The sequence below is a fragment of the Tursiops truncatus genome, chromosome 14, assembly GCF_011762595.2.
Source record: "Tursiops truncatus isolate mTurTru1 chromosome 14, mTurTru1.mat.Y, whole genome shotgun sequence".
Taxonomy (NCBI): Eukaryota; Metazoa; Chordata; class Mammalia; order Artiodactyla; family Delphinidae; genus Tursiops; species Tursiops truncatus.
Genome location: NC_047047.1, coordinates 33732490 through 33758788, shown reverse-complemented (window position 1 = coordinate 33758788; position 26299 = coordinate 33732490). Strand labels below are relative to the sequence as shown.

General features: G+C 40.5%; 1 long non-coding RNA gene across 1 annotated transcript in view; it reads left to right on the top strand.

The window, feature by feature from the left end:
- The window catches only part of LOC141276391 (uncharacterized), a 298695-nt gene extending 272868 nt beyond the window's left edge, over positions 1–25827 (top strand). Inside the window, exon 3 of the long non-coding RNA XR_012325889.1 lies at positions 23579–25827. This is a non-coding gene — a long non-coding RNA (uncharacterized lncRNA). The remainder of the gene's footprint in view (positions 1–23578) is intronic.
- Positions 25828–26299: the final 472 nt, after the last annotated feature.

The window sequence follows — 26299 nt, the reverse complement described above, 5'->3', positions numbered from 1 at the left end:
GGCCACGGTAGTGATAGGCCCGCGTACCGCAAAAAAAAAAGAGAAAGAATAGTTCCCTGAGAAAAAGACTCTGAGTTGGATGCTCCCATGCAGGAAGCTAATTGGTGAATGCTTTCAGGGTCAGTACCTTAGGGGGAGTGAAGGGAGGTGTTAGACTGTGATGAAGTTGCCACAAGAACCATATCCACTTCCATGGGGAGCCCTGGAGCTGGGATGGTTCTTGAGAATCTCCCTGCTTTGAAGCAAGGAGTCTGGACCTTCATATCCCTAACCTACCAGTCACAGGACATGGGCTGTCTAGGGGAGGAGTATGGCTCAAGGCAAGGCAGCTCTCTCCTGCTAAGGGCAGATGAAGAGAGGGACTCAGTTTAAACTGTCATCCATCAACACCCAGAAGCTAGAGAAATGAGTGTACAAGCCAAGATGGAGGGTCTAAGCAGCGCATCATAGCAGCCATTCCTTTCCTGTATACAAGTGATAACCCCTAAAACAGGATGAGAAAGACCATCCCTTTAATACTAGCAACCAGAAAAAGAAAATGTGTTTATACAAACTTAATAAGGAATGTTAAAGACTTATTTGCAAAAAACAACACGCTTTTATTGAGAAACAATATCTTAATAAATGAAAGTCATTTCTAAATAAGAAAACTTAAAAGCCAGTTCTTTTCAAATTAACAGGATAGAATATCCAAAAACAGACCTAAGTATATACAATGATTTTTATGTGATAAGTATGGTACTTAAAATCACTGGGGAAGGAAAGATTATTTAAGAAAAGATTTTGAAACACATGGCTAACCATTTGGGACAAAAATTAAGGTCTCCTGCCTCACACTATGTACCAAATTAAGTTCCATATGAATTCAATATTTAAGGAGATAAAAGAATCCATAAAAGTACTAGGAGTAAATATGGGTGCTTTAGAAAAAAATCATGTTTTGGTGGGAAAGACATTTAAGGCATAATACCAAAGGTAGATAAGATATAAGAAAAGAATAATTAATTTCCTAAATAAAGACTAGTTCTCCATAAAAATAATGAAAATTTAAAAGTGAGTAAAACTAGGGATAAAATATTTATAAGGATAGGTCTACTAATATCCTATAAAGAACTCCTATAGATTTTAAGAAAATGACAAGCACTCTAGTAAGAAAATGTATAAAGGATATGAACAAATAATTCACAAAAACAGAAAAATAATAAGCATATGAAAAATATGATTACCTACTAGTGACTAAATACATGCAATTGAAAGCAACAGATAACACCATTTATCATCTATAAAATTGGAAAAGGTTTTTTAAAAATTGTAATACCAACTGTTGTCCTGGATGTGGGACATACACATGCCCATCTCCAGAGAACATAAATTGTTATACGTTCACGGAGAATGTAAAGCCCATACAGAAGGTGATCTTGATCTATATACCCCCAAATTTGATTCATGTTTCTTGATGTAGCAGTTCCATTTCTAGGAATGAATCCCCCAAAAACAATCATTGATAAGCACAAAGCTTCCTCTGCGATGATGTTCAGTACACAATTGTTTATAATCCCCAATGTTGGAAGCATCCTATGACTCACAATAAGCATTTGTTGAATTGATAATAGCTTATCTATATCATGAAATACTACGTAGTCTTTAAAAATGATGTTGTAGAACAATATTCCATGACACAGAAGAATGTGTACATTAGAACGTTAAGTGAATTTAGGAAGCAGTAAAATGGGATGAACAGTTATTCCATTTTTTTTTTTTTGCTAATGCATCAGGAAAAAAACCCTGCAAATACATACTCCAAATGTTAATGATGATTATTCCTAGCTTGCCAGGTTTTGAATAAATTCAATCTTTTTCTTTTTGATTTTCTTATTTTCTACAGTGTTCTATGGATCAAGGTTGCAATGATTACCTTAAAAGTAAATGGAAAAAAGAAGTTCTTTGTTCAGTCCTGATTCTATTCTGATTCACCCTGATACTAGTCTCCCACAGGTCCTTTGCAGATGAGCTCACGTTTTTAAAGAGGTATAAAATTTAAAAGAATGAACCTTGAACCAGGGATGCATAAAAGAGAATGTCTAGTGTAAAAAAAAGTAAAAGAAAAAAGAAAAATATGAAAAGAAAATTTCAAAAAGAAAGAGAGCTAAAGCTCAAAGTATGAAGGCTTTCAGAAATGCTTAGCATAGGGAAAAGGATTTAAAGCTAAGCATGGAATAAGAAGGAAAGAAACCCTTTGGCTGGTGCTTGGCGGCACCAGGGTACTGCTGATGAAAGATCAGTACAGTGCAAACTCCGTCAGTCCTCTTTTACATTCATCTCTTCTGCCAAAAGGAACGATGCTGGGGCTGTAAAGGAGGAACAAATCTCAGTAGGAAGGAACTAGGCTCATGTGTATGAGCAGATCCAGGGACCTCCCTGCTCTGGGTGAATTCTAATTTTCTGGCTGGAGCAGACGCCCTTCTGTGTTCTTGCACCCAAGAGGGCAGGTCACTGCCAGTGTTCATGGACCGACTGGGTCGGGGGGTGGGGGGGTGATGAGAGGGGTTCACAGATGGGATGTGGGCAAATATAGTTCCCTGTTTCAAAAAGGAAAGAAAGGTGAGGCCCTTAAACTTCAGTCTAGTGGGAAGGATTCTCAAATAGATCATTAAAGAAAGGAATGGGTCAGAGGAAACAAAATAGGAAGCAAATGTTCTCTATAAAATAAAAGAGAACTAAGTAGGGAAAAAATAGTACAAATCAGAGAACAAATGAGATGCATCTCTGTCGACACCATGCAGGTGATGAGGGACAGGAGGTCAGGAAATAATAACAGTGCCACCTACACATAGCTCGCAGACAGGGTTAGGGCTGGGAAGGTAGGAGATGGCATATGAGAAGAATAGAATAAAACAGGAGTTCTTTAGGTAATTGTTCTCAGGAAAAGTGCAGGGGAAGGGGCAAGGCTGTGGACTAACTCTGGCATTTCAATCAAAGTTGCAGAAGTTGGTGACTCAGTGCAGACATGTAAGCTTAAGAAATGAGTTGGAGGAGTCTTTAAGTGCACTCATGACTGAGGGTCTCACTGCTCTGCTGGATTCTGTGTTAAGTTTGATGATTGTCTGATCTATTTTTTGGCAACTGTTTTCAATGGCTAATAGGAGAATGATGATGAAATAACAAACACAATAGAAGGAGAAGATGTAGCAGCTCTTATAGAAAAGAAAGATGAAAGCCAGTATGAGTTCTCAAGCTTTTAACCTCTTTTCCTTCTTTCCTCCCTTCTTTTCTCCATCCCTCCCTCAAGTATTTATTAAGCTACTGCTATAAGCAGAGTATTGTGCTAAGCGTGGAGAATATTCATTTCTCAAATATTTATTAAGTGCTTCCTCTAGGCACTGAGGATTCAGCAGTGACCGAGACAGGCAGAGTCCCAGTTCTCATGGTGCTTAAGGACATCTAATGTGGTGGTGGGGGGGGAGGGGCAGAGACAGGCAGAGACAACAATAAGCAAATGGGTTATAATCCAAGAGGCTGTGATGTGTGCTATGAGGAGAAACAATCAGAGCAGGAGGATGGAGCATGATGATGGGTGAGGTGCCGGTGAGGGGAGGGCTCCTTGAAGAGGGGACATCTGAGCCAGCAACTGCAGAAGTGAGCCTGAGCTAAGCAGGGATCTGGGGGAAAGCTTTCTACAGTTCCTAACTGAATGGTGAAGAGGAGGTTGCCAGTTATCCAAATAAAATGGAAGAGGAAAAATCCTGCAGCCAGAGCAAATAGCTTGTGCAGAGTCTGGAAGGTGGGAAAGAGCATGACTAGTCCAAGCGACTGAAGGAAGTTTGGTTTCAAATGTGATGTGGGAGCAGCCATAGATGAGCTTGGACATACGGAAGGGTCAAAACGTAGATAGCTTGTAACCCTGCTCAGAGTCTGGACCTGCTCTTAAATGGCAGTGGGGGGACTCATTGGTGGTTTTGGTCAGAGTAGTGACATGACCGAATTTTCTTTTGGAGAACTCCCTCTGGCTGGTGCAAGGAGATGTGATTGCAGTTGGACGTGGACGAGAGTGGGAGCAGGGAGACCACTTAGGATGCTGTTGTGGTAATTCAAGTAAGAGCTATTGGTGGCTTGAATTAGGCTAGTGAGAGAGAAGCCTGAGAGAAGGGGGCAGATCAAGAGATGAGCTGGGGGTGAGGGGGAAAGAGGGGAGAAATCAGGATGACACCCAAGTCAAGGATGACCTCTGGTGCATGGCAGTGTATTCACCAGGGAGGAGCAGCAGGTTTTGGGGTAAGAGGAGGAGTTTTGAAGAGTAAGGAATTCAGTGATGGAGTCTGATCAAGCTCAAAATACATTTGGGCCACGTGGTGACAATATCAAATAATTTATGAAAATAAAACTCAGATGGGCGATGTGACTGGGCCAGATATCAATATGTGTTGCAAAGACCATAACTCATAAGACCTGGGTCTGCATCCCCGTTTACTCATCTCTAAATGAGACAGTTGGGTTCGATTTTATAGGTGTCTTTCAGGTTTAAAATTCTGTGGCAGGTCGAAGAGTAAAGGCTGAGTTTGTAAGAAGAAAACTTTTGGAAAGATTCTCTATACAAATAAGTAATTTCCATTTTTGAAGTTGATGGTTTGAGGCTAACATCAATTTATTTTTGTGGCAGCAGAAATAGAATCAGGGTGAGGAAGGGCAAGTAAATACTCTCTATGCAAATCACGAGGAGAACAAGTATAAGTACCAAAGGATATGGCCAAGAAAAGGGGGTTGCAAAGGGAAACAAAACAAAATCTGTTGTGAAAAGTGTGGGCATCATTTGATCAGGATTATGGTAGTAGAAAAGAGAAAAAAAAGAAGAGAAAATGGGAGAGACATCAACTTATGAATAAAGATCCTCAGAAGCAATTGAATTGTAAGCATCTCTCTATATAAAACAACAGTGTAATACAGGCTATAAAGGAGGCAGAACTGACCAGGAAGGGAAATAAGCTTTAGGGAAGAAGAAAGGGTAGGACAGTGGATGGAGAGAAAGATCATTTGAGGCTATGAGCAACTGTTAATGTACGGTTTACAGAGATATTGCTAGTTTGCTTGGTGGTGTTAAGATAACTGTAGATACACATCTCACTTGTGGGCTTTAATGCCTGTGAGCATCAAATGTGATAACGATTGAAAGTACTTGAAATGGTATAAGTTCTATACACATGTAGGGAATTCTTCTTAAGCTTTTTCAGTTAGAGAAGAAAAATATTCTTTCCGATGAGTATGTTCTTCCCCACTTAAAACCACAGAGGAGTAGATCAGATAAGTGAAGGTGTGTTTACTTCTCACACAGTCTCCAGAGAAGGAGACATGCTCATATGCCTTAATTTGGGCAATTTATTCCTGGTAATTTAGGACAATGATATTCAAGTTCCTCTGCATGTCGTAGCTATTCTACAGGGAACTACTACATCTGTCAGTTCTGCTAAAGTCTCAGTTTGAAGATTGTTTCATTCCTGTGACTTCCTTTGATAAATCAACTTGTGTCTTAATACTCTGTAGACATGACCAAATGTAACTTGAAGGGAAATAACACCGGGAGGTAGGATTCGGGGAAGGTATCGTCCTCCTTTAGGACTTTACCAGAAGATATTGATTCAGGCCAAGCAATTGAGAGAGAGAGAGAGAGAGAGGTTGAGAGACAGTGACAGAGACATTATTACATTCACTGGAGGGCAAGCATGTATTAATGAATGTATTTTTTCTGTTAGCCAGTTAATGCAGCTAATAGATTCTTGATTTTTCTCCTTGGCCCAGCATGAATCACTTGAAGTCTACCTGAATGATTATCAGCTTTGGTTCTTTTCTAGCAGCGTCCCCTTGGCTCCTGACTAAGCCAGTTTCCCTAAGCAGAGTCATGGCTGCCACATGGCATTATTCACGGGAATGAGAAAAGTTTACTCTCTACCTCCAGGTTTTCCCACATAGTTTCTCTTAGCTTCTCCTTGCTTTCACGTGGTTGTCTCTGATGTCTTTTCACCTGTACTTTTTCACATTACTCAGCATAGTACCTGAAGAACTTTTTATTGAGAGGTGCTGCTTCTAGAGAATGTGCTCCCCTTGAACCCCTGGTTGTGCTTCCAGAAGAGAACATCCTTGCCCTCCTCTCTCCTTTCCATTCTTTTTTTTTTTTTTTTTTGTGGTACACGGGCCTCTCACTGTTGTGGCCACTCCCGTTGCGGAGCACAGGCTCCGGATGCGCAGGCTCAGCAGCCATGGCTCACGGGCCCAGCCGCTCCGTGGCATGTGGGATCTTCCCGGACCGGGGCACGAACCCGTGTCCCCTGCATCGGCAGGTGGACTCTCAACCACTGCGCCACCAGGGAAGCCCCTCCATTCTTTATTGTCTGTCCTCTTTCCTTCTTTTTCTCCCCCACGCATAGTTGAATGGTCAAGCCTGGAGAGATCAGAGTTACATCAGTACCTGCCATGAATTCATTCCTGATTCTTCTCTTATCTTTTCCTCCACTTGGATCCCTGAGTCAGATGTCTGGACTGTGAGAATTTCCCTGGAGGAGTTGTCCCCTCCCTCTAAGGTGGCTGAGTAACATTCTACATGTGGCAGGCACATGGCTGCACGTTCTGCCTTTCCATGGAATTGGATGTTGATTGACAAGACACCAATAGCAACTTTATTTTATGTACCCAGAGCTCAACTAAGCTATATGCCTTACCAGGTGGCAAAGGCTAGTCTGAAAGTCTGGAGAAACTGGTAGTGTCTGAGTGAGTTTTGATATTTAATTTTGCTCTGATCCATTTGAGAGGCAGAGGGGGAAGACCGTGGGTGGTACAGAGCCTCTGGGGGTGTAAATGACACTCTGAAAGCATTCCTTCCTTTCTTAGTTGCTGTTCCTTGAGCTAATGGAAACAGAGGGCCACATAGAAATCTCCTAAGCTTTAACATTTAACTGGTGCGTTTGGGGAATTCAGGGAGGGGAGCACTTTTCCAAACTGGTAGAAAGACCTCCAACATGGAAGTAAGAAAAAAACCCTTTAAAATAGCTGAAGACATATTAAAATAAATAGGGCCACGTCGCCCTTTCCCTTTCAGACAAGACTTTTTATGTAGCCGCACAAGCATAATCACTGTGCCTGGGAGTCTTGGGGACTCTACAAACACTTGATGGATTCAAGACAGAGGCTTGGAGGGCTGTGCTGATTGTGGCTGAACCTAAGAGAAGAGATGGTGAAGGATTCTGGCATATTCCCAGGTATTAAACTCCCCCTTCCAATTTACTGTGTTTCATCGCATTTGCCATCAAATGTAATAGATGCCATTATTTTATGTTGTTCTGTTAGGAAAGGAGAAACAAGTTGTCTAAATTAAACTATGAAATGCCATTGATTTTCAAATGCATCTTGATTTTAGAGATGTTAATATGTGAACAGCCTTACGATAGATGACATACAGTAATAGAAGATCTACAAACCCTAGAAGGGAAGAGAGACTACCTACCCTTCATCCCGTTCCCTTTGCCAGAACACTGAGCTGAATGCCTAAACTTCCTTGGGATTCCTTCCTTTAGTAGCTGAATAGAACTTAATTGGTTTTCCTCATCTAGTTGATAAGTAGCAGTGCCTTTGACCTCTTGTGTATCTTCTGTGCACTTTGCAAAGTTACAGTTATCCCCTAGGACCAGGGATAGGCCAATTTGTGAAACAGATGGTGTATGCTTTTCAGACATCTATATCTTGCTAAGTCCAATCCATTCTGTGACACTCCATTCGTTATTCTCCCAATACTGTGTGCCTTCGTGTTCCCTAATGACTGCCCAGGCTGCACTGTGTAACCCCGTCAGTGTGTATATTTTGAGAAAATATTCAAAATTCCTTTCTTTTTCATCCCCCATGTCAAAACTTAGCTGTTCTAGATACCATTCCCTTAGGCCCTTGCTAGGTGACTAGCTAGTTACTCTGAGATTGAATAGTAATAAGCTGGTAATAGCTTAAGTCATTCCTTCCAAGATACACATTTTAAAGTGAATTGGGACCTTGTTGAAGATTTTTACTTGTAAAAGTGATTATCAGGAGATCAAAATAATTGAAAAAATATTTGACCTGAAGGGCTTACTGTATTCTTCAAATCAGAGTACATACATAGGAGCATGTTCTAAGCCTTAAGTTTACCAGGTTAGTATGCAGACTGCCAGAAGGATCTAGGGCAGGCCTAGCATGTATCAAAAACTGTTCCCCACTCCTGAGCCCATGGCACACACTATTATTTGATCACAGCTCACTTCTTATTGAGACATGACCTCAGAATCCTCCTTAACAGAACCCTTACATCAAATGATTGGAGTTGACGTGTGAAATGAAACCTGCTTTCTAGATCTAAGTCCTAGTGGGTAAGAATATCTATCAGCTCACATACCTTTTCTCACTTATGAGCACAGCACCTTCTTTCCATCCAGAGCCTCTTAATCTGTCAGGTTAAGGTGAAGGAAATAGTAAGAAAGTGTATGGAATCTTATTTTCAGAAGTATTTCAGTCTAATGCACCAGGGCATTTGTCAGAACTGAAAACTGGAGAAAACATTTCTGGAGAATAATGTGTGCTTGTCCTATTTGGAGCTCTCCCAGCAACATGGACAACAGAGAATTGGGGCAGGCTCTGGGCCAAGCAAGGAAGATGATTAAAAGGCTGTGGGTGGGGCATATTTGTATGGCAGTGTTGAAGAATGGATCAGCCTGGAAAGGAAGAGCCTGCTGGGTAACCTGAGGGAGGTCATGAAGTGCTAGGCGCGTTATTGTAGAATGGGTGTTCACCAGCTATTTTCTGTCTCCGGGAAGATTATGGACCTCAGGCCATAAGGAAATGTCGATTTGCTTAAGAGACGAGCTCCCAGGAAAGCCTGCACGAAAATGCACGTATTGAGTGTTCAGCACGTAGTAGATGCTCTCGTGGGTGGTGCCCATCTGTGATGGAGTTGGGCGGCTACAGATTTCCTGCTCTCAAGCAGCTGATGATGACTAGGGAAGGAGGAGACATCATGTTAGTATCATGTTAGTGAACAGTTACTTAGGGTCCACACGGCGCTTGTAGGCACTCTTCTCCGTGCTTTCCATATATTACTTTATTGTCCCCATTTTACAGATGAGGAACTGAGCCCTGGAGAAATTCTGTAAATTTCCCAGGATCACACAGCTGGCAGTTATTTGAGTTACTTAGAGTCAGGATTCATGCCAGGCAGTTGGGCTCCAGAATCTATACCTGAATCGTAATACTATGCTCTCTCTCCAGTCACTCTCCCCCTGGGCAGAATGAGTTAATCTGGAAAAAGAGAAGTGAAAGAATGTTCCTGGATTACTTAATCTGAGCTCACTGGGATGTCCCTGTGGTGACTGAGAAATTCTCATTGATGAACTCTGTGGTTCTCTTGTAAACTTTGAGAGCAGCATCAAGGCTTCATCCTATTTGCATCCCCAGCGAAAAGTGCAGTCCTTGATAGGAAGAGTGTTAGATGGGTGGATGGATGTGTGTATGTATGTATGTTTACATGGGATATCAGCCTAGTTTTGAAACACACACTAGGAGAGAGAAAATAGCCTCTCCCGATAAGGAGGGCATTTATGTCCCATGGTCTCAGGCAGTCGGCCTCAGTTAAGCAACAGCCAAAATTCAAGACTTTATTCCTTCCCATGAACTCAAAGATTATGGCTTGTTAAGTCCTTACCCAAAACTTACTTTCTCCACAAATCTCCACAAAGAGCCTCAGACTTACTCCTTCCCATGCTAAACATGTTTCTTTGTCTCTCAGCCCTTCTGCATGCACGTTGCATGTCTCTGATATGGAATGACTCCTATTGCTAGTGAATTCTAGTATAGAATGAGTTCTGTGAGGTTACACATTAACTCTCCAGGAGAGGTAATGGCCCATGTCTTATATCTTTCATATAAGTGTTTTGGTTTGGCTCAGAAGGGGCATTTGAGAAATACCACTGGCATTAAATGAATTTGGATATTTCCACTCAGTACCTGGCAGGTGAACCAATGCCAGCCCCAGAAAGCACCACACCAGTGTTCTCGTAATGCCTGCTGTTCATTTTCATTGTTTAGAAAAGAGAAATCTAGATTTTGCTGCTGTGATGCTGATCACTCCATATAATAATAACTACATTTATTAACTCATTTTACTGTAGGAGAGATGAGGCCATCCAACTCCGGCTACAGGGCTGAGAATATAATGCAGGCCTCCTGGCTCTCAGTCCCTTGCTTATTCCTCTAAACCTCTAAATTCTATTAGAGACTAGTGGAAGGAGTCCTCGTAAATGGCAGTGTTCAAAAGTAAACTTATTGATCACTAATAAGTTAGAGCCTTCAGGGGAAATTGTCCAGGGCAGTGGTTCTGAAAATTGGTTTGTAGGTCATGACATCAGGATCAGCTTGGGTTCTTATTAAAAATGCATATTCCTGGGCTTCTGCTCAGAACTACTGGGTCAGAATACCTACAGGCCAGCCCAGGAATCTGCATGTTCCACACATTCCCCAGGTGATACTCACAGCCAGGAATTTAGTGGACCAGCTGGTCAAATGATTTCCTACAATAGAAACTGCTTATTGAGTAGGCTTTTTGCATAGAACAGTCTTAGGAGATGATTTAGTTCCATCCCTTCAGTTACTTTCTTAGGAGGGGGTCTTTATTTTTGTTTATTACTTTTCATATTTCTGGACATTTAAAATTACATTTAAAAGGAGTAAAAGAAAAGAATAGTGCATACCATAAAATATGGGTTTCTTTGAGCTTGCAGTTTGGGCTGGGTCATACATAGGTGCGTAAAATTTGTTCTTATGGGCTTCCCTGGTGGCGCAGTGGTTGAGAGTCCGCCTGCCGACGCAGGGGACACGGGTTCGTGCCCCGGTCTGGGAAGATCCCACATGCTGCGGAGCGGCTGGGCCCGTGAGCCGTGGCCGCTGAGCCTGCGCGTCCGGAGCCTGTGCTCCGCAACGGGAGAGGCCACAACAGTGAGAGGCCCGCATACCACAAAAAAAAATTTGTTCTTATATACATGTAAATAGAATTTGTTTTCAATTTGTTAGCCACATACAGCTGCAATGGACAAAGTGTCTATGTGTAAAGGGATCCCCTCTGGAAGCTGAATCACCTAAAATGGGTAATCCTGCGTAGAAACAATCTGGAAAAGAATGAGGTTTGGGAGAAACTTGCTGTCTGACCTAGTTTCCTTCTGAATGATGTTTTAATGCCCTTTCCCACAGCCCCCTTTTCTTTGATTTTTCCATATGTCTTTTAACGTAAATCCCGAGATGGGCTCTACCCAGAGCAAGATCTACAGAGAAGCACCAAGCTAGAGGCCCGGGACTCAAAGTCCGAGCCCTTGGGCAGGTTTCTTTGTGGCTTCTCCATTCAGGCTCTGTGGCCCAGGACTCCTTCCTCTTCCTCATTTTCAGGCCCTTCCTTGCCTTTAGGTGCATGATGAGATGCTCAAAATGTCTCTCCAGATCTGTATTTTGCCATCTGTAAAATAGCTAAATTTACATTCCATCAAAGCATCATCAAAGTGCGGCAAAGTTATTTTTTTAAAAAAGTTATACTCATAATATGCGATAAGCAGGAGTTCCCTTGGATCAAGAGGTTTAAACTTCTGCCAGGAGGTTACTAATCAAGACTGGCCTGTTCACATGAAAAGCTGCTCAACATCACTAATTATTAGAGAAATGCAAGTCAAAACTACAATAAGGTATCACCTCACACTGGTTAGAATAGGCATCATCAGAAAATCTACAGACAACAAATGCTGGAGAGGGTGTGGAGAAAAGGGAACCCTCTTGCACTGTTGGTGGGAATGGAAATTGATACAGCCACTGTGGAGAACAGTATGGAGGTTCCTTAAAAAACTAAAAATAGAATTACCATATGATCCAGCAATCCCCACTACTGGGCATATATCCAGAGAAAACCATAACTCAAAAAGACACATGCACCCCAGTGTTCATTGCAGCACTATTTACAATAGCCAGGACATGGAAGCAACCTAAATGCCCATCGACAGACGAATGGTTAAAGAAGATGTGGTACATATATACAATGGAATATTACTCAGCCATAAAAGAGGAATGAAATTGGGTCATTTGTAGAGACGTGGATGGGCCTAGAGTCTGTCATACAGAGTGAAGTAAGTCAGAAAGAGAAAAACAAGTATTGTATATTAATGCATATATGTGGAATCTGGAAAAATGGTACAGGTGAACCGGTTTGCAAGGCAGAAATAGAGACACAGATGTAGAGAACAAACGTATGGACACCAAGGGGGGAAAGCGGGGGTGGGATGGTGGTGGTGTGATGAATTGGGAGATTGGGATTGACATATATACACTAATATGCATAAAATAGATAACTAATAAGAACCTGCTGTATAACTAAATTAATTTAAAAAAATAAGACTGTCCTTTTGCCTTGATGAAGTCCAGTTTTTCTCTGAGATACAATTTTCAAATGGAATTAATATTGGAATCTATACAAATCATACTGGCCAGTGTCCTTACACATTTTATTAATGCTAAAAAATTAAAACATAGAAATAGTTTTTCACTTACATTGCTATATGGTTCTCTAATTGGAAAGTGACAGTCAGACCTTACAATATTAGCTGTGTGGTATTGGTAGAGCTACTTACCATCTCTGTGTTGCTTTTTCCTAATCTTTAAAATGGAATTGACAGGATCTGCCCTACCTACCTTCCAGCATAGCTGTGTAGAAGAAATGAGATGTGTTATAATAATATTTCAAAAATTAAAAGAGGTATAGGAGGGCTTCCCTGGTGGCGCAGTGGTTGAGAGTCCGCCTGCCGATGCAGGGGACACGGGTTCGTGCCCCGGTCCGGGAAGATCCCACATGCCGCGGAGCGGCTGGGCCCGTGAGCCATGGCCGCTGAGCCTGCACGTCCGTAGCCTGTGCTCCGCAACGGGAGAGGCCACAACAGTGAGAGGCCCGCATATTGCAAAAAAACAAACAAAAAAAAGAGGTATAGGAGAATTCCCAAGATCTGATACAACTGTGATACAGTTCGACAGTGCAACAGCCTCTGAAAGAAAAATGGGGAACTCAAAAAAAGATAAGAGCAAGAGGGATGGGACTACCGTTCATCCTCCCCCTACAGCTTTAACAGGCTGGTTGGCCACTCCGAGGTCTACATTTTAGGTGAATGGGTGGATGAGACATCCGTCCATCATTCTCAGTCGTTTCTTGGCTGCCACTTGGTCACAATTCAAAGTACTGTATCTCTCTAGGTTATTTTGTTTCCCTCGTTCCCTGCATCTTGAATGGAAAGCTCCAGAAAGGTGCAATGATTACCCAATGACGTAAAATTTTCCAAAGATTCAGAAAGCCAAAGTCAGCCCAGTCAGAAAACAAATAAAGAAAATACTAAAATAACATTGAGGACAGAGGTCCCCATAGAACCTGCCAAAAAGATATGAAGTTTGATTAGAATAATTATTTTAATTGAATTATCATTTTAAATCGATTAAGGGGAAGGATTTCAATGGAAAGATGCCAAACCCTACGCATGGGATCCATTTGTTGGGCAGCATGTTGGGAGCCTAAATAATTGTGGGGTACATTCATGCCTTCTTTAATAAACACTCACACACACTCACAAAACCTCTCACAATTGATCTTCACACCCAGGACTGCAGACCTTGGCTCTGCTGAGCCCTGTAATGGTATAACTCAGGGTGATTATGTGGTTTAGTAAATATCCATAAATTAAGGATAGTGTTTGAAGGCTGCCAGTAACGACCTCAGTTTCCCAGTATCCCCCAGCGGAGTGAATTAATTCTTCCTAAGAGTTTGGGGCAAAGGCAAGCCAGGACAGAGAAGATTAGCTCCTTCTATTTCTCCCCTCCCATAATTGGTTACCTTCCTGGTCCCTCCCAGGACACTGGAAGCAGTTCACGCAATCTCTGGGTCTCAACAGTAATGTACTTCGAAGAGGAGGCTGATTATGTTGACTGAAATCCATCCTGGCAAAAAGCTTTTGCTGCAGCTGGTTCCATTTACATTTTGTATTTTTGGAGCTTGTGCCTGTTCCAGGGAGGGATGGGGTAATTGATTTAAATCAAATTATGAAACGTGATACTCTGAATTCCTAAAAACATGTTTCCTGGCACTGCATTCAGCAATGCAGCTCTCACAGGTACGGTGGAATGGGACGGGCGAAGCTGAGCCTCCTTGAACCGTGTGTGTGTGTGTGTGTGTGTGTGTGTGTGTGTGTGTGTGTGTGTGTGTGTGTGTGTGTGTGTGTGTGTGTGTGTGTGTGTGTGTGTGTGTGTGTGTGTGTGTGTGTGTGTGTGTGTGTGTGTGTGTGAGAGAGACACTTCACATCCCTCATTTAGAGCTTGGGCTGGGATCTCTGCCTGAAAACCTTTAAGGGAGTCTGGTCTCCCCTTGTAGGTGAGAAGCAGCCATCACGTCGCCACTGTTCCTCTCTCCAAGTACAGCCATTGATTTTAATAGTGAGCTTCTCAAGTTTCATGTCTTTGATCATGGAGCTGAAATTAAAGACTGTACATCACGTAAATGACAAAGGAAATAGATGGGGGCTCAGCAAAAGATGCTAATAACTTTAAGACTTCACTGCGTCACACATTCATTTTCATTTGGAAAGACAATTTGCCTCTTAGATTTTAAAAGCTATTTTAGAACGGTTTCAAAATCAAGATCCTTAATGTTGCTTTGCTCCCATCTGTAGCCTAAATTATTTGTAATTAAGTTAAATAGCTTCATATAAATAGTAGACCTCTGCAGTCAGGGGAATGATTGTTTCACATATATCCGTGCTTTGTGGAATTGTGAATAGCGACAGCATCTTTGAAAAGTAGCCCCCACTCTGTCTGGTGCAGAACTTTGATGTGGAATTTTGGAAAATGATTTTTCCTTCAGATATTACTGGTGATTCACTTTAGACCCTGGGCCCAGTGAGATAGCTGGATTTGAATTACACCTCTGTAGTTACTAGCTCTGCAACCTTGGGCAAGATATTTAACCTCTGGGTGCCTCAGTTTTCTTATTTGTAAAAAGATGACCATAATAATACCAGTATTAGATCATACAAAAAGCACTTAGAACATCCTAGCACATAGCAAGGCTATTATTTCTTTTTTCCAGTCATTATTGAAGAAATAATAACATCCATCCTGACAATCTATATAATTCCTGGAGTGTTTTCAGCCATTTATTTGGATGGCTTGTTAAGCCTTGCCATTTCCACTCACGTGGGCAAGCACTCTTCTCGTCTGGAGACTTAACCCCGCCCAGGGGACAGCCTGGGAAGGTCTTGCAAGCTACTTTGAGCTGTTTGGACTGAGGGGTTTTACCTCTTAGACATGCAGCCCACTGAAAGGTAGGCCTTTTTGAAACCTCACCTTGACTGACCTTATATTTACTTACAGGTAAACTTATGAACAAAGATGGACCTCTCAGACCAGGGGTTAATTTCGGAAGACCAGTGCTTGCTATGTTGCCAGACATTATAATCAATCCAGAAAGATGTGTGGTTTCTTCCAGCTTCTCCCCAGCAGCAACCCCAGGCTTGGTTCTGTGAGGGGTTTTTTAGATGAGTCAGACTTGATGACATTGCTGCCCTCCTAGGGGAGCCCAGATACCTTTGCTCAGGCTTGACATTCAGCCCGTCTAGGCCTTGGCAACACCAGGGCAGGCCAGGAGAGGGCTCAAAGAGAGCGAGTGGGAGAAGATTGACACAACTTTGCCTTCTGTGGTGCAAATTCAGAGAAATAGGGGGAAACCCAACCTCATGCTCAACTCTTTTAAGGTAGAAATGTCAAATAATGTCAAATAGTGCTTAGAGTCACTATTAAAATTCATTTTCATCTAAGTGATACATGCACACAGTTAAAATCAAATGGTACTAGATAACATAGAGAGAGCAGTCCTTTGGTTCCATTCTCATAGAGAGAGCAGTCCTTTTTTTTTTGTTTGTTTGCAATACGCGGGCCTCTCACTACCGTGGCCTCTCCCGTTGCGGAGCACAGGCTCCGGACGCGCAGGCTCCGGACACTCAGGCTCAGCGGCCATGGCTCACGGGCCCAGCCGCTCCGCGGCATGTGGGATCTTCCCGGACCTTGGCACAAACCCGTGTCCCCTGCATCGGCAGGCGGACTCTCAACCACTGCGCCACCAGGGAAGCCCCAGAGAGAGCAGTCCTTTGGTCCCATTCTCATATACTTCCGTAACCCAGAGAAATAGCTTTCAATAGTCTAAACTGTTTCTTCTGGTGTGTATCTCCATATTGCTGAAAGAACACCATTATTAACTACTATTTTTTATTTATTAATTTTAGACCTTGTCTGTTGGCTCTCTTAAACCACTACAACCCTTAACTTCTTCTCCCAATCTCTCAATATAGTAGTATCAAAATTTTTATTACATTAATAGTCAGATTTCCATTATCACAGTGATACAAATATTATCACTGTAGAATTAGTAGCATACTGTGATTCTAATAATTGCCTTAGTTTTACAGATGTGGATTTCCATATACTTATCGGGATGGGGGACAGGTTTCACTGAGTAACAACTCAAAACAACGGAGGTTTCTTTCTTATTCATGTCGCGTGTCCACTATGGGTTGATTTAAGGGGTGAGAGAGAGACTCTACTTATTATAGTCACTAAGGGTCCTAGGCGCTTGGGGCAACCACTACCTTGAACCTAGTCAGTCTCCACACTGGAAAGAAAAGTGCTCTGAAGGACAACAAACCATTTAAACTGCTCTGGGCCAGATGTGATGCATGTCACTTTTGCTTACAATTTTTTGGCCAGAATAAGTCACATGACTTCACAAACCACAAGATGCCTTAGAAGAGAAATTCTACCACGTGTCTGAAAGGTGAAGAGGTAAAAATATCTGGTGAAAAGCATTTAAGATGACCACTGAATCTTTTCTTGATTTTTCCCAATTGGTTTGTCAGGTCTATTTTATATATATATTTATATATATATATATATGTTTTCCCAAAATGTTTAAATTTGTCATTTAATCAATTCCTTTAAAAAAAAAAAAAAAGGCTATTGCATAGCCACCATAATGGAAACTTCCCTTTGTCATTTTTTTGGATTGAATCCCTTACTTAGAGATCTCCTTAAATATTTCTCCCTCTGAGTTTACTCCTTTTCATCATTGGGGTACTATTTCAGTAGCTTCCTAAGAAAGGGTACAGGGGAGCTAGAAGATGCAGGGAAGTTATAGCTGAGTCTTCATAGCAGTCTTCCCTCCTCTTACCTCCAACTAATTCTCAGTTTGGCTGCATAAAGAATTATGATTTGGCAATCACTTCTCACTAAGAATTTTGAAGGCATTATTCCATTGTTATCCAGTACTTTATTGTTGTTGAGAAGTCCTATCATTTTGATTCTTGTACCTTTGCCAGCAACCTGGATTTTCTGAGTGGAATCTTTTTAGAATTTTCATTTTACTCTTATTTTGAAATTTCACAGTGATGTGCCTTGGTATGAGTTTTTTAAAAATGATTTTTCCTGGGGTTTTTCTATGTTCACCTGGGGTTCTAAGAGTATAGAACCATCAGAATATTCATAATTTTGGCTTAGAGAAGTTTTCTTATATTTGATCATTTCCATCTCACCATTTTTTTGTTTGCTTTTGTTAGAACTTTTATAAATGAGGTGTTGGGTTAACCAGATTTATCTTCTATGTATCTCTGCTTTTCTCTTTATCTGCCATCACTCTATCTTCTTTTATTTTCTTTTAGGATTGCATGATTTTTTTCTTCCAAATTTTCTACTGATTTTTAAAGATTTTTTAAAAAGGTTTATCTACCATAACTTTCGTTTCTAAAAGCTCTTCTTTTTCTCTTATTGTTCCTCCTTTATAGCATCTAATTGTTGTCTTATGGACATAACATCTTATATCTCTGAGGATATTAATTATAGTTTGTGAAACTTTGTTTTGTTTCTACATTATCTGTGTTTCACCTTGGTTCCTTTTCCTCTGTTGCTTTGTTCTTTTCTCTTATTCTGGAGATTTTTCTCAAATCTGGTAATCTTTGAATATCTGCTCTTATTTGAGAATGGAGTTGATTGGAAGCTTTGTGGGCCTATTAATTGGCAGGCTTCACTGTAACATCATTGCACAGAGAGTAGCATTTTCATTGGAGAATGCTCCATATGTTAGCATATGGAAGTCTGGGACTGTTCACCATCTCCAGCAAAGAATCTGACAGAAGCAGCTCTGAGGGCGGGGCATACACTTTGCTGTAGGAGTTCTTCAGACAGGACAAGTAAAGGAGGCTAATTGACAGGCCCACAAAACTTCCTTAACCCTCCAGTTTTCACTTCTTCATCCCACCCCATCCCTTTGCTATGTCTGGAGCCTCTTTAGTTTATTCCTTTTAGAAGGATACACACTTACAGTCTTCTGCCTGAGGATTATGTGGTATGAGGAAAGGGATTTAGACAGGTAACCATTTTCTATGCAGACTTTTACCACCAAGCCCCAAATCTGTATTTAGACCTGAGCCTGACCACTGCCTTATCCAGCACTGTTAGTTCCTGGGCCTCTTAGGGACTCTGTAAGGGGTCATCACTCTCTTCCCATTGTGGTATCTCCCTTTGCAGGGACTTCTGGTTCTAGCTTTCCTTGCTCAGCTAGATTGGTCACCACTCCTCCTTGATATATTTTCCTTCTAAAAATATATTAAATTTCTCATCTACTGATGTCTCCTCACCTGCTTCCCTGTCCTCAAGAACTTATATGCTTTTTATTCATTTATAATCATTTTAGTGGGGACTCAGGAGGAAGAAAGCTTACATGTCTGTGGTCAGGCTACCATATTTAACTGGAAGTCTCTTTAATGAAAGAAGTTACATCATAGTTTTTGGTGACAGGTTCCTCTCCTTCCCATGTCATTCACAGGAGTTCTTTTTCTCTAGGAAGTCTCAGTCCTGAACAAGAAAGTTCAGTCCTTTCTTAGGATCCCTTCAGATTCTAGACTTGACACTATGGCAGACTTCAGTGTCTTGCTAAGAGTGGTATTGCTTAGTGGTTTTAAAGCATGAGCTCCTTTTGAGAAAGCTTGGGTTTTTGCATTTCAGCTCCATTGCTTCCCAGCTGTGTGACCCTGGGCAAGTTTCTCATTTCCTTTTAAGTCTGTTTTCTCAGCTATAAAATGTGGATAATCATAGTGCCCACTTCCCTGGACTGATGAAAGAATGAAAGAAGATTATACATCACCTGTAAAGTGCATAGCATGGTGCCTAGCACATGAAAAGTGAGCGATGGTAGTGGACGTTATTATCCTTAATTTAAATATTTGGGATTTCTGGTGGTGGTGTGCCTAAAAGAAAAGTTTTTGTTTATTTCAGAATTCTGAAAAAATTGCAAGCTGAACCTGTGACTGGATCACTTCCAGCAGGCGCTGCTCTTGAACCTGAGTTTAGTTCAATTTCTAGAACCCATATTCTGTCCTATTGAGGGATTGAGCTTATTCTCAGTGACACATTTTAATTAAATCTTAGCAACCTTTTGAGCTCAGAACGGCTGAGCCATATCCCAGAAGGTTGAAGTTATGGTCAACCCATAGTCTAGAGCAGATGTTGGCCAACTTTGCCTGTAAAGAGCCAAATAATAAATATTTTAGGCTTTGTGGTCCATATGGTCTCTTTCTCAGCTCTTCAATTTCGCCATCAGAGTGTGAAAGCCACCATAGACAGCACATAAACAAATGCACCTGGCTGTGTTCCAGTGAAACTTTATTTACAAAAATGGTGTCAGTTGGCTTGGTTGTAGTTTGCCAACGTCTGGCTCAAGGCATAGGAGCAAGAAGGGGAAAAAGAAGAGAGAGAGGAAAGGAAACAGAAATGTACCTATAAGGAGGGAAGCCATGCCTCTCAAAAGCAATCTGGTGATTTAAAGGAGGCTTAAGGATGTTGACTACCATGAAATCTCTCCTACTTCTCTATCTAGTTGCCTTATAAGGGGTAACCCTTGGGAAAAGTAGGATGAAGGAAACAGTTGTGAATTGCAATCTGAGGAACTTCATACTCTGCCCCCTTTCCTTCACATTCTTCTTTGACTCCTCTACCCTTGGTTAGGTAGTGATTTCAAACTTCTTCCCCTGTTCCTTATTAGAGCCCATTAATACAAAAGGGTAAATTACTAGTAATAGCTTAGTTTATTATTTCTCCTAGGTGAATTTGTACTTTAAAAAGGAAGTAAAACGGAAAAATGTATTTCCTCCTAAGGAACAGTTTTTTTTTCCTTTTTTTTGTTTTTTGTAATGTATACAGTGGACACACCTCATTTCTGAGCCTCACCCCACCCCTGATGCTGTCTAGAATGTAGTTCAGAAATTGGGTGGTGATCTGTTGCACATATTACTTGGCAATAAAAACAATGCTTCAACAATTTGAGTTGTTTTGAAATGGTCATGTCAAAATGTCCTGTTTCATCAAAAACATTAGCTTAACTTTTTAACAGAGTGATTTGATTGGATAACCCCAGTGGAATATATTCTCATAGTAGAGAAGAACTACAAAAGACCTTAAACTTTTTGGTAACCATATTATTGATCATAACACTGATATTGCTATCCTGAAGTTGTTGTTGTGTGTATGTGGCATAATTCAATAGATATTTATTTTGGTTTGTTTAGAACTGGGGTTTTCAGAGTGGTTTAAGGAAATAAAGATGTAAGATCAATGAGATAAAGTGAAAATCCTGTAGTCCAGAATTTCAATCAGAAGAATCAGTGTAAATTCATAATATTCTTTCTTTAAAAAAAGACATATTTTCAAGCTCTAGTCTCAAAAAAGACTTAGAAATAATAACCACTCTGGTATCAATATGTACCCCATGCATCTGAATTCTGTTCACTCAATTCCATTTCTCACCAGGGGATCACAGCTCTTTGGAGAAATGGGCAATTCCATGTATGGGGAAGGATATGTACAAGATTAGTGGGGAACACTTTGTTAGACCAGGTAGTAACAAGGCTCTCAATAATACGGGGATTCTTTAAAAAGGACTCAGAAGGTGATTTAAATAAACTTACTTAGAAAAGATGGGACAATATGAGCACTAATAAGAATTGAATGCAATGGATTTAAACATAGGGAATGGGTTCATAGTGGTACTTTAAAACAAAACAAACAAAAACACCAAAAAAAAAAAAAATACCCTCAACACCTCATTGGTCACCTCTGGAGAATACTAGGAAGCTATCTCATATTAAAAACAGATAAGTAGAGGGAAAGAATCTAGCACGTATCCTGTTTTTCCTATATGATCTGTACCTTCGGTAACCACATAGTTGATGAGAAGTTTCTTTTTATAGGAGTATTTCAGTTAATAAAAAAGAAATAATTGAATTAGAAAATCATGATTTTGCAATCTGAATGAATCTAGATCAAGAGTCAACAAACTTTCCCTGTAAAGGATCAGATAGCAAACATTTTAGGCTTTGTAGGCCACATAAAGTTTGTTGCAACTACTCAAGTCTGCAGTTGGAATGTGAAAGCAGCCATAGGCAATACGTAAACAAATGGACATGATTGCATTCCAATAAAACTCTATTTATTAAAAACAGGGTACACTGACTAGATTTTGCCTATAGGCCATAAATTGCAGAACCCCCCGATCTAGTGATAGGTAATGATCATCTGTGTCTAATAACATCACAATAAAAGAGACAGCCAAGTTATGTGCCTCCTAATGGAGGCATACAACTCCATGAAAAAAAGAAAATCAAACCAGAATCTGATCAGGCCTCTAGATTTCATTACCAATTTTCAGAGAATAAAAGGAACATAGGAACATATTAGAAAACCCAGGGAGAGGCAATTAGAAAAATCTAGACTCCGGGAAACTCTAGAGAACAAACAACAGATTTCTCAAACTAACAAAAACATTGCAAGAGGAAATATTATATGAAGGAGTTACCCATAGATTAAAAATGACTTAAGAAACATGTCAAAATTTCAATGGATGCATGTGGTTGTTCCCCTGCAAAGATGGTCACCAGTAATTCCTCCCAACTCTATACAATCATGTCCTTTTCCTTTCAAGAGATGGGATCTATTTCCTCTCCTTTTCAGCATGGATTGGACCCTAACTTACTTTACCAATAGAATATGGTAGAAATGACACTGTCCTTGATCTGAGCCTTAGGCCTGGCCTCATCTGCTTTTGCTGTCTTGGAGCTCTCAGCCATGATATAAAGAGGTATCTCCTGGGGAGAGAACACATGGATTAAGGGGTTGGGGGAATCCTGGCCCTCTAGTCATTCTCATCAAGACCTCCAGCATGAGAGTAAAGCCTTGGTTATTCCAGCTCAGTCAAGATACCAGCTGAATATAGCTACATGAACAAGAAGAATCACCCTACCAACCTATAGAATCATGCAAAATAATAAACGTTTGTTTTAAGGCACCAAGAAGATTTGGAATGGTTTGTTATGCAGCAATAGCTAACTGATACATTGGAACTTACTTGGAAACAATTCAAACAAATTATCAAAAAATTTATCAAATAATAGGGGAAATATGAATACTAAATGAATATTTGATGTTACTAAAGAATTACTGTTAGAAATCTGAGGATGTTTCATAACTTTGTATGGTGACAGATGGCAGTTAGACTTATTGTGGTGATCATTTTGCAGTGTATAGCAAATATCAAATCATCATTTTTTTTTTTTTTTTTTTTTTTTGGGGTATGCGGGCCTCTCACCGCTGTGGCCTCTCCCGTTGCAGAGCACAGGCTCCGGACGCGCAGGCTCAGCGGCCACGGCTCACGGGCCCAGCCGCTCCGCGGCATGTGGGATCGTCCCGGACCGGGGCACGAACCCAGCGCCCCCTGCATTGACAGGCGGACTCTCCACCACTGCGCCACCAGGGGAGCCCTCAAATCATCATATTTTATACCTGAAGCTAATATAATGTTATATGTCAATTATACCTCAATTAAAAAAAAGAAACCTGAGGATAAACCTTTAAAAGCTTCATATTTAATTTATATAAAATTATTGTTAGTTTTTTAAGGTGTGATAATGGTACTGTGGTTATATCTTAAAAAGATATACATATTGGAATATTTACACCTACAATATCTGGGAGTTGCTTCAAAATTATCTGTGGAGGAAGGAGTTGGTGGAGTAGAGAGGAAATAAGTTTGACCCTATATTGATAATTGTTGAGGTTGGATGATAGGTACATGGTGGTTCATTATATAGTCTCTCTATTGTTGTATTTGTTTGAGAATTTACATCATTGAAACTAATAAAACTAAACCAAAAAAAGCCTTAGTTTACAGAACTTGTGTATTAAGGGTGAAATTCCAGACATCCTACATCAGTAGGGGAGTTAAATTCTTGAGCAGCAGAACCTTCCTGGCCATCTTGAAAATACCATGAAGATAAATATATACTCAGCAAAAACAGTCTCAAATGATCACTCTTAGGGTTATTCTTTTGGGATTAATTTTATCTAGAAAATTAATGTTAAATTCATTTATTTTAACACCTGAGGAATGACATGTTAATTTTCACTCTTATAGACACTGCATTCGAAGTCAGAAGAACCTTTCCTCTTTCAACTAACGGAGAAGATTTTAGTCAGATCACTTAGCCGTTCTGAATCTCAACTCCTTTATCAGTATCGAGTGGGAACTTACTTGCCTTACTTTGTTCGTGACATTAGGCCCTGAGACAGTCTGGTGATTTCCATAGGAAGTAGCCAGGGAACACGGTGTAGGAATGCAACACTCTCTACCCATGCTCTCGTAGAACTGGAAAATACTTAGGACATCCTCTTATGACTTTCTTTCCACAGAGATGGAAATGGATGATCAGAGAATTTTAGTGACTTGTATACTGAATTGTGTACCCCCCAAAACCTATATATTGAAGTCCTAACCCCTGGCCTCAGAATGTGGCTATATTTGGAGATATATTGTGTACTGAATTGTGTACCCCCCAAAACCTATATATCGAAGTCCTAACCCCCAAATTGTGTACCCCCCAAAACCTATATATTGAAGTCCTAACCCCTGGCCTCAGAATGTGGCTATATTTGGAGATAAGGCATTTCAAGAGGTAATCCAAGATGACTGATGTCTTTGTAAGAAGAGGAGTTTAGGATTCAGACATACATAGAGGGAAGACCATGTGAAGACACAGAAGATAGCCATCTATGAGTCAAGGAGGGAAGAAACCAATCCTGCCAACACCTTGTTCTTGGACCTGTAGTTTCCAGAGTTGTGAGAAAATAAATCTGTGGTTGAAGCCATAGAAAACGAATACAAACTTCACAATCTCAAAAATTATGATTCTCAACAAGAGCATGGCCCTGATGGAATGGAATGTAAACTCTGTGCTGGGAGGAGCTAGAAGGCAGTCGGGGTAGGAAAGAAAAGGCAAAACAAACAAAAAGGAGCAGGGCAGAATGGAACCCTGGTGCTCACCAGACCCTATGAGAAAGGGACTAAAAGGGAATGACAAAATATGCAAATATCATCTTTGCATATCGACGAGGCTTGAAAGCCTGAACCGTACATTGATCTTGCATGTGTGGGATGGGAATTGCTGGGCATAATCTCTTGAGGCAGGGTTGTGACTACATTATCAATAATTCCATCTAGCTAATAGACATTTGCAGTAGCTTACTTCTAGGACAGATAACTATTTCAGAGAGAAAACCACATTAATATGTTTAAAAATAAAAATTCTTTAAAATAAAAAAATGTATATAGGCACTCCTTTTATTTAGAGTTTTAAAAAGAATAGGAGCAGCATAGGAAGAAATGTGTAGTGACTAGGTAAATTTGGTACTAGTTTTTACTATTTGTACTGAATGCTTCTTAGATTACTCTGGAATTAACCTTCATGATTGGAAATTTTTCTCAAACTTTCAGGTCAAGCTCAAAGTCTCTTTCCCCCCAGGTAGCATTCCTGGAAGCTCCCTAACTAAATAATAAATATAACAAACGTGAAAATGAAGTAGAGAGAAAGTCTTCATGCCTTTATGTTTTATCTTCTAGTTAGTTATTCATGTGTTGTTTTTCATTTGGAGATCGAAAGCACTTTGAGGTCATTTTTTGTAGCTCCACATTGCCTAGCAGAGTGTGTTATATGTTGACCCTCAATAAACATTTATTAAGTTACATTTTGTCTCACCTTCAGAGCCTCCAGTAATTGAGAAGCAGCCACAGTCTAGTTCTAATAGGATATGAAAAGCTTTACACTATATTTTATCAGAATGAAGCACTGACACCCTCATATTCCTCTCTCTACAAACTAGCAAAAAGTATCAAGGGCCTGCTCAGCATCTTGGGTGCTGCTTTTCCTTCTTTCTTTCTTTTGCTGCCCATCTTATCTCTGAGAGTTTGGCTCATTGCCACCTCTTGCTTATATGATACCAGAAAACCCCACCAAACATGGGTCAAACCAAAAAGCTGCTTTTTTTCCCCCACACTCTGTGATCTCACCTTTCTCCTAATTTACTGCAACTAAACTAGGAGCTATGAAATTCTCTCTTCTACACTTTTCATTTTTATTCCTTTTCTTTTATTAAAAAAAAATAGGTGATTGTCATTGCATAGCTTCTTTTTTTCTTGGAATCTTAAGGTGTTTTGCATTTCACCACTTGCTGCAGAATTCAGTGTAAAAAGGTTCAACTTTGTTTTCTGAGCTTTCTGAAATGTTTCTGATTGTAATATAATAGACCAGTAATTAAATACTGATTTAGGGTGTAATTTTCTTGTGTTCCATTTCATCATCAAGGGAAGAAAACAGTTATAGTCATCAATCTGTGAGGCCGTGTGGTGCTAATGTAAGGTTTTGATTAGAAACTTTTCATCCACCATTCTCGAATCATTTTATCAGCCCTTGGAATTTTCTCTAGTTTTGCCAAGGCTTCCCAGGGGGGTCCGTGCAATGTCTTAATGGCTTGGAGACAGACAGGGTAATGCCCCACACCTCAGGGTTTTCTTCACATGTGCCCTCTGTATAGCCTCTGGGTCCAGGTAAAATGCTGGTACAGTTGCTGATTTGAAATGTGAGCCTCCCACACATCTGCTGAGGACACTGACTATGGCAGAGAAAGCGGCCCTCTCCAGGTTTTATTTGGGTCATAAAAATTTGCGCTGTGCACCACCTCTTTAAGAATCTGTGCCATTAAATGAGGCTAGATCCAGAGTACACTCTGGAGGAAGCCAGAAAGGACATTAAAATGCTTAGTCTATGACACACTTCCTTATTTTTGTCATTTTGACATTTAT